At 35.1% G+C, this 7,500-nt stretch overlaps 1 protein-coding gene across 14 annotated transcripts in view; it reads right to left on the reverse strand.

Annotated features, from left to right (window-relative positions):
* Nucleotides 1-7,500, reverse strand: part of LOC115213797 (B-cell CLL/lymphoma 9 protein) — a 765,484-nt gene that overhangs the window by 266,765 nt on the left and 491,219 nt on the right. The gene's annotated exons all lie outside the window — the stretch shown is intronic.

Here is a 7,500-nt window from a genome sequence, read left to right on the forward strand (position 1 = left end):
TCTACCAGCATACGAAGTTTAAAAATGTTTAGTTACATGGAAATTATTTTAAAAAACTGCCGTTCAAATCGAAAAGATCCACTGTTTTTTTAAATTTAATTTGTTTTTAAATCTGGTATTTATTCTATCGGTTTCTTTGTTGATCTGCTAAGTTATGGGGGGGGGGGTAAACAAACCAACACACATGGGCTTCTTTCAGTTTCCACTGCACAAGGATTTGTTTGGCCTAACGCTATAGTAGAAGACACATGCATGAAGTTCCATGGTAGGACTGAACCAGGAACCATGTGGTTGGATAGCGGAATTCTTACTACTCAGCTATGCCTGCGCCTATTATCAACAGCTATCATTAACCAAAATTATTTTACAAATTCCGTTCATTCATTATTAACAACTAAACATGTGTGTGTGTGTGTTAAATAAAATAAGATAAGCCCAAGGCAATGTGATATTTCTAGGACATTTATAAAGAGAAAAGGGGTCTTACAGCTGTTTCAGGGATATAAAAGATATCCCATCATCAGAGACGAGTTAAGAGCTTCAATTGAAGGAATTAGTAGAGTTCATTATATAAGAACTTATTTTGGAAAGGGAGTGATACAGAACAGTATAAAGGGATATATATATATATATATATATATATACTAAGCAATAAAGGGTTTAGCAACGAATTGCCTTACCACATATATATATATATATATATAAAGTTAATTCAAACATGAAAGCACAAAAAAACACAACGCGAGGATGTGGAACAAATATAGTATTATTGGACGCTCAGGAAAGAAGGAAAGACGTTTTGAGCGGAGCTCTTCTTCGGAAACATAGGAGAAGGAAAGATCCAGAGAAGGGAAGACAAAGGAAAAAAATATATATATATATAATGTTTACATTACTAGAACTGTTTTTAATTCATAATTTAATTTCCTTAAGCATGTGCTACATCAGAGCACATCAGCATATAGAGTTCACTATTTGTCTATAAGTTCCAGGCCAGCAATTCATTTTGTTTCGAAGTGATCCAAGTACATGGTATTGGTAGGCTACAATAATGGCAAAATATCTGTATCTACCACTTTTGATCATTTCGAGGCAAGTTTTCTTGCTTGGTCTGGGTCACTCAGTATTGTACAGGGAGCTTTCCCCAGATGTTATCCCGCAGCAAATAGGGTATTTAAACAAAACATATAAACTAAGTTTGTGTAATTGACAATATATATATATATATACACACACACACACATACATATATATATATATATATGTATGTATATATATACATACATATGTGTGTGTTTGGTTCATATATGCAGAAAACAAAAAATAGGTAAGAGAACAATAAGCAGGTGTATTATTTTGATGCTTGGGGAAAATGGAAAAGTCTTAACATTTCGAGCCTATGCTCTTCGACAAAAAGGGATGGAAGGAAGAAAACAGTGAAGAAAGAGAGAAAGAAAAAAAGAGTGATATATGCATGTAAGTATTTATGTGTATGCAAGTATGTAAACATATGTAATGTATTGAGTGCACAAATAGATGTGACTGTTAAACTTCAGTTTGGAGCTGCACGTAGATTATATTAGCTCCATACAGACATTAGTTTTCTGTAACATAATGTAATAAAGTGTTTCCTTGATGATCCATTGTGGTTGAACATCCAATTACACTTGGAACATCCAAGGTTTCCAAAGCAACCACAATGGTAAAACATACATAGGAACCAATGATTAAAAACTTGTTTTATCTCAATTTCTCATATTACATATAAATATAATCATTGCTATTACGCTAAAGTGTCGTAAGTCCAAAAGGTTGCTTTTTCAGTAAATGAAAAAAATAGTTTCACTATTCCATAGCAAAACCATTGTACTACACTTTGACAATTTTTGATATCTTGGCATCCGAATTAGCTGGAGATATGATAATTTGACCAAAAGCTAAAATAAATATTGAAAAGAAAAAAAGCACATTTGACCAAATTTGGACATATGACAGTTAAACATAATAGCAATATATATATATATATATATATATCCTCAGTGGATCATTTATTCGAAAACAAAGCACACTTGAAAGCATTTTGGGCCACCGTGCCACCCACCTCATGGCCACTTAATACCCTCAGTGCCCCCACTTCACATAGCGTTCCCCAATCTACTGCCTTCCTCTCAACGCCTCCTTTTTCTCTACCGCCCCCTTAGGCACCAGTGCCCACCTGGACCGTCTCAATGCCCACCAAGGGGCAGTAGCGCCCAATTTTGAGAACCTATGCATTAAAGGATAGAGCAGTAAAGTATTTACAAGCAGTTAAAAATATGCCTGGTCATAGAGTGACCAAAGGTTTCACATCCATAAAGCTGAGTTCTCTGTGGATGTGAAACCATTGGTCACTATGACCGGACATATATTTAACTGCATGTGAATAAATATATATATATATATATATATAAACAGAAAGAGACAAAGATATTTTCTTATTCTTTTCTTTCAGTCATTGGACTGCAGCCCCATGTTGAGGTACCCTGAAAAGGGCTTAGCCCCAATCAAATCAAATCTAGGGTTTATTTCTGTTGGTCTTGCTTTGCCGAACCCGCTAATGTCAGTAGTCAATCGTGGAGAGACTAACACAAAGATGTCCACCCCCAAATACACACACACACACACACAGACATGGATGCATGATAGGTTTCTTCTGCACAGTTTCACCTGCCAAATTTACTCACAAGATAATGGTCAACCTGGGGCCAGAGGGGCGGTGGGACTGAACCCAGACCATATGATTAAGAAGTGTGCTTCTTAATTACACAGCCAGGCTTCCACTTATGTGTATCCTTTCATGTACGATTATACCCTCAAATCGCCCATCCCGAGGAAATAACCATTAAACAACACAGAAATGAGAACTAGGAAATTAAGTCCATTAAGAAAGAAGAACTTTGTACATTTATAGTAACTTTCTCTGGCAAGTTGTAAGTTCATAGAGTTAGTATAAAACCATTCAGTAAAGTATTTTTTCCGGCACAATTTTAACTGTGTACACATAATATACATATATATATATATATATATATGTATATATATATAATATATATATATATACATAAACACACAAGGGGAAGCTGAAAAGTTTCTGGTTTGGGGTAAAAGAAAATACAGGAGGATTAGTAAACTATGATTTTTATCCATCATATTCCCTTCTCAGATTCACACTTATTGCAGTGGTCCTTCAGTTCTTTTTTTTTGACCCCTGTAACATAAAAAAAAAAAAAAAAAATTCAGGTCAGGTGTGCAACCAGACTTTTTGGGATGTCCTTAAAGTCAAGAACTTCTCAGCACCCTCTTGTATATATGCATGGATGGGCGGGTGTGAAGGTGCGCGGTGTGGTCTGGTGACTAGGGCTTTGCACTGGCAACTTCAAGAGTAAGGTTTAGATTCCCAAACTGCCACTGTGCCGTGTTCTTAAGCAAAACACTTCCATTTCATGTTGGTGCACCTCCGCTCAGCTCCTGATGAGTAACTCTTTGAGATGAATTGGCATTTTGTTCAGGGGGCATGTTGGCCCACCTGCCTGATCAGGTGTGAAGAGGAATAGGAGCATTGTGACCAGTGGTGTGTAACCATATCTGACGGTCTGGTTGGAGTAGTAACATATATATATATACACACACACACACGTGTATGTTTATATACACCTGCTTATGTATTTCTATACAGAATATATATTTATAGCAAAAGCCAATTACACACACACACACACACTTGTCCCCACCCCTGTCTCATTTTCCTCAAACAGTAAGCAACAAGTTTTAATTGCACCCCGATTGTGTGAAAGCAGAATAGAAATCAAGTTTCATACACTGTACAGATTTGTAATTAACCCATTATCTCTGGCTAATTGTTGAATTCATACATACATACATCAGCTCTGTCCCTCTCTCTCTCTCTCTATCCAGTTTAATCAAAACCTCACCTATGACTTGGGCGCTGAAAGATTAACTTGAAAACAACAGCTTTAAGCTTTTGTATTGGTATAAACTCAAACCCATTCATTACTCCAGGGAGTTTATAAATAAATAGAAAGAGAGAATTTCCGCCTTAAATTAAGTGTTTGTTTTTATTGAAATAATTCATTGACGTGTATTCCTGTGGGTGGCAGGTTCAAAACAAGCTATGTCCGGCCACTTGGAATAAAACTCAAAAGTTTTAAGAGTGAATAAAAAAAAAATAAAAAGCCTAACCTGTATTCGTTAACCTCACAAAATACATTTTGTTGGACCTTTTACGTGTTTCAGTCATTGAACTGCGGCCGTTCTGGGGCACTGCTTTGAGGGATTTTTATTGTACTTTTTTTTATTTTATTTTTATAACTGATACTTATTCTACTGCACACTTTTATCGATCCGCTAAGTTATGGAGGACTTAGACAAACCAATAAATACCAGCTCTGAAGCGATACTGGTGGGAATAAACTCAAAAACATATTTCCGCCTACCAAACCAACTCACAGGGTTTCGGTCGGCCCGAGATTATTTAAAGATTAAACTTTTTGTGCTATTATATATATACACACAAACACAAACAATTCATTATATACACACAACACATACATATATATATATATATATATATATATATTATATATATATATACACACACACAAACAATTCATTATATACACACAACACATACATACATATATATATATATACATACACACACAAACAATTCATTATATACACACAACACATACATACATATATATATATATATATATACATACACACACAAACAATTCATTATATATATATATATATACACACACACACATATATATTACATGATTAATAAACAAATTTAAAAAGCAGAAGTTATGAAATTTACCTAAGCAGTAAGATATTTTCAAATGGGTTTATCATTCATTGTTGTTCACCCACCACCCACACTCTGGCATTTCTGACATATTTTAACGAATTGTTTGAAGCCGGTTCGTCACCAGGGTAGATACCCTACTTACAACTAACTATCAATTCACTCGAGTAAGTCAGTCAGAAATGCTGGGTGCGAATCAATTCAAGTCACCTATGTTTTGTGGTTTGAATTTCTAAAGCAAAAATAACTGGCTGGTTTTTTGGGGTAGTTTTTTTTTTTTTTTTTTTTTTTTTTTTGTAATTTATTTAATTTTTTTTTTTTTTTGAGTACTTAAAAATTGTGTTTAAAGAATGTTCTTTTGAAGTTTAAACAGAGTGGAGAAAGCGAGTAAGCAACTGAGTATAACACTCGAAAATAATAAACAAGCACGTTTCAGGAAGTCTCTAAAAAAAACAGATGTAATACAAGAAAGAAATAGCAGAAGGTGCTAATAGCAATATTAATTCCTAACATTGGCACGAGGCCAGAAAATCTAGGTGAGCTTCGTCGATTAAATCTACCACAATACTTGACAGGTATATATATATATATATATTATCGGACATGAAGAAACGAAAGGTAGGTTTTGAACTCGGAACAAAAAGGGGCATAACTAAATGCCGGAAGGCTCCTTTTCATTTTGGCACTCAAACGTTTCTGCCGATAATAATTTCTGATATTGGCACAAAGCCACAAATTTCCTGGAAGGAACAATCAATTAAATCGATCCCGAGAAGGATGAAAGCGATGTTGTCTCCGACTGGATTCGATCGCAGACCGTAAGGGGACGTAACTAATAACGCGACGTCTATTGTCCAGCGCTCTACCAATTTTGCCAAATGCTATATATATATACATACACACGCAAATAACAAGATTGCTGAACAAAAATATTCCCTCACGGTAACAATGCCAGTAATTTTTGTTTGTTTATGAGACACCAGCTGAAGAAGAACAAGAAGGAGGAGAAGAAGAAGGAGGGCTATTTCTGAAGTAAAGAATGAATACAAGTTAGGTTTGCAGCTAGAGGTTGTCTAACGAACTTACTATATTCAGATAAACAGGAGCAGGGTGGAGACGGGTGAAGCCAGAGAATGCTGGATACATGAAGGTGTACGCGGTATGAATGGACCTGTGTGTGTGTCGGTGGAGGTACACCTTAAATACAGAGTTGACCTGGCCCACACAATACAATATCTTCCCGCACAGAGCGTGTGACATTTTACTGCCTTCATAATGCAGGGTACATTATTAAAGAAAGGTGAGGAGAAAGCTTAGAAAAAAAATGATGAAGGCACCTGGTAAAAACGAGGGTTTATCAATTAAAAATAAAAAAAAATCAACCATTCCTTTTGAAATTCTTTTAAAATAAACCAACTTGTATATAATAATAATGTCGTCTTTATTTATTAGGTATGTGTGAGTTTGTGTAGTGTGTGAGTGTATAAATAAAAATGTATAGTTTGGGAAAAATAAGCCAGATAAGAAACGAGGATACAAATAAGTATATAACAGATAGGAACATAGTTAAAGTTCACCACCATCCCTACCTTTAAGTGTCTCTCACTCTATAAAGGATAGATAGACCAAGGCTTCTCTTCATATATATATATTTGTGCCAGTTGGAAGTAGGACTGAGAATTTACAAACGGAGCCGCGGGCGAATGAGTATGTGAAAACACACACACACAAAGCATGTCTCTCGGTGTGTGTGTGTGAGAGAGAGAGCAAATGTGCGCGTGTGTATGATATATATGTGTGTGTGTGTGTGTGTATATATATGTCTTTGTATGTGTATATATATATATATTTATTTATAGATTTATATTTAGATAGATAGAGAGAGAGTGGAAGAAATGTGTGTATGTTGTATTGACGTGCACCTGAAAGTAGAAGCGCTTCGAAGTAGAACAGAAGAAGAACCTGCTTTCTAAAAAGCGTTAGTTCTAAAAATTGTCTCTTTTCGCTTTCTTTTTATAAACAGAGAAAGCATGCTGTTTGTTATTGTGAAGAAGAAGAACACACATCACACGGACCGAAAGTATTTCGTTATAGGGAGAAGGAAAAACCAACAACAAAAAATCCCAAACCCTGAGAGAGATAGAAAGAGAGAGACATATACACACACACACAAAAAAAGAAGCTTCCACAGAGACGATGACAGTTAATCCGTTTAAATCCGTGGAACAACAGAAAAGCTCACTACACTTTAATACATAATCATATTGTGATAATATAAAAATGCTTGAGTGTCTTCACTTTTAATGACGAAAGTGGGGGGAAAAAATCACATTTGGATACAGAGGTTCTTAATGAACTCGTTGGTTAATTTTATAATTTTTGACACAAAACTAGTCAGTCGTCGCCTGGCCGCTAATCATAGATGAATGGATGGTTCGGTTTGTGGATAGTAGATGGTACATTTTATAATCTCACCAGTTATTATTGTTGTTATTGTTATTATTATTACTCATATTATACAAAATCCACGTTAACTAATTGTTCGTAAAATAAGAAAAAGGAAACATTGATCACATCAATGTTATTATTTATTTCAAACGATAGAGAGAGAGAGATATACCAGGGGAATA

The sequence above is a fragment of the Octopus sinensis genome, linkage group LG7 (assembly GCF_006345805.1).
Source record: "Octopus sinensis linkage group LG7, ASM634580v1, whole genome shotgun sequence".
NCBI lineage: Eukaryota > Metazoa > Mollusca > Cephalopoda > Octopoda > Octopodidae > Octopus > Octopus sinensis.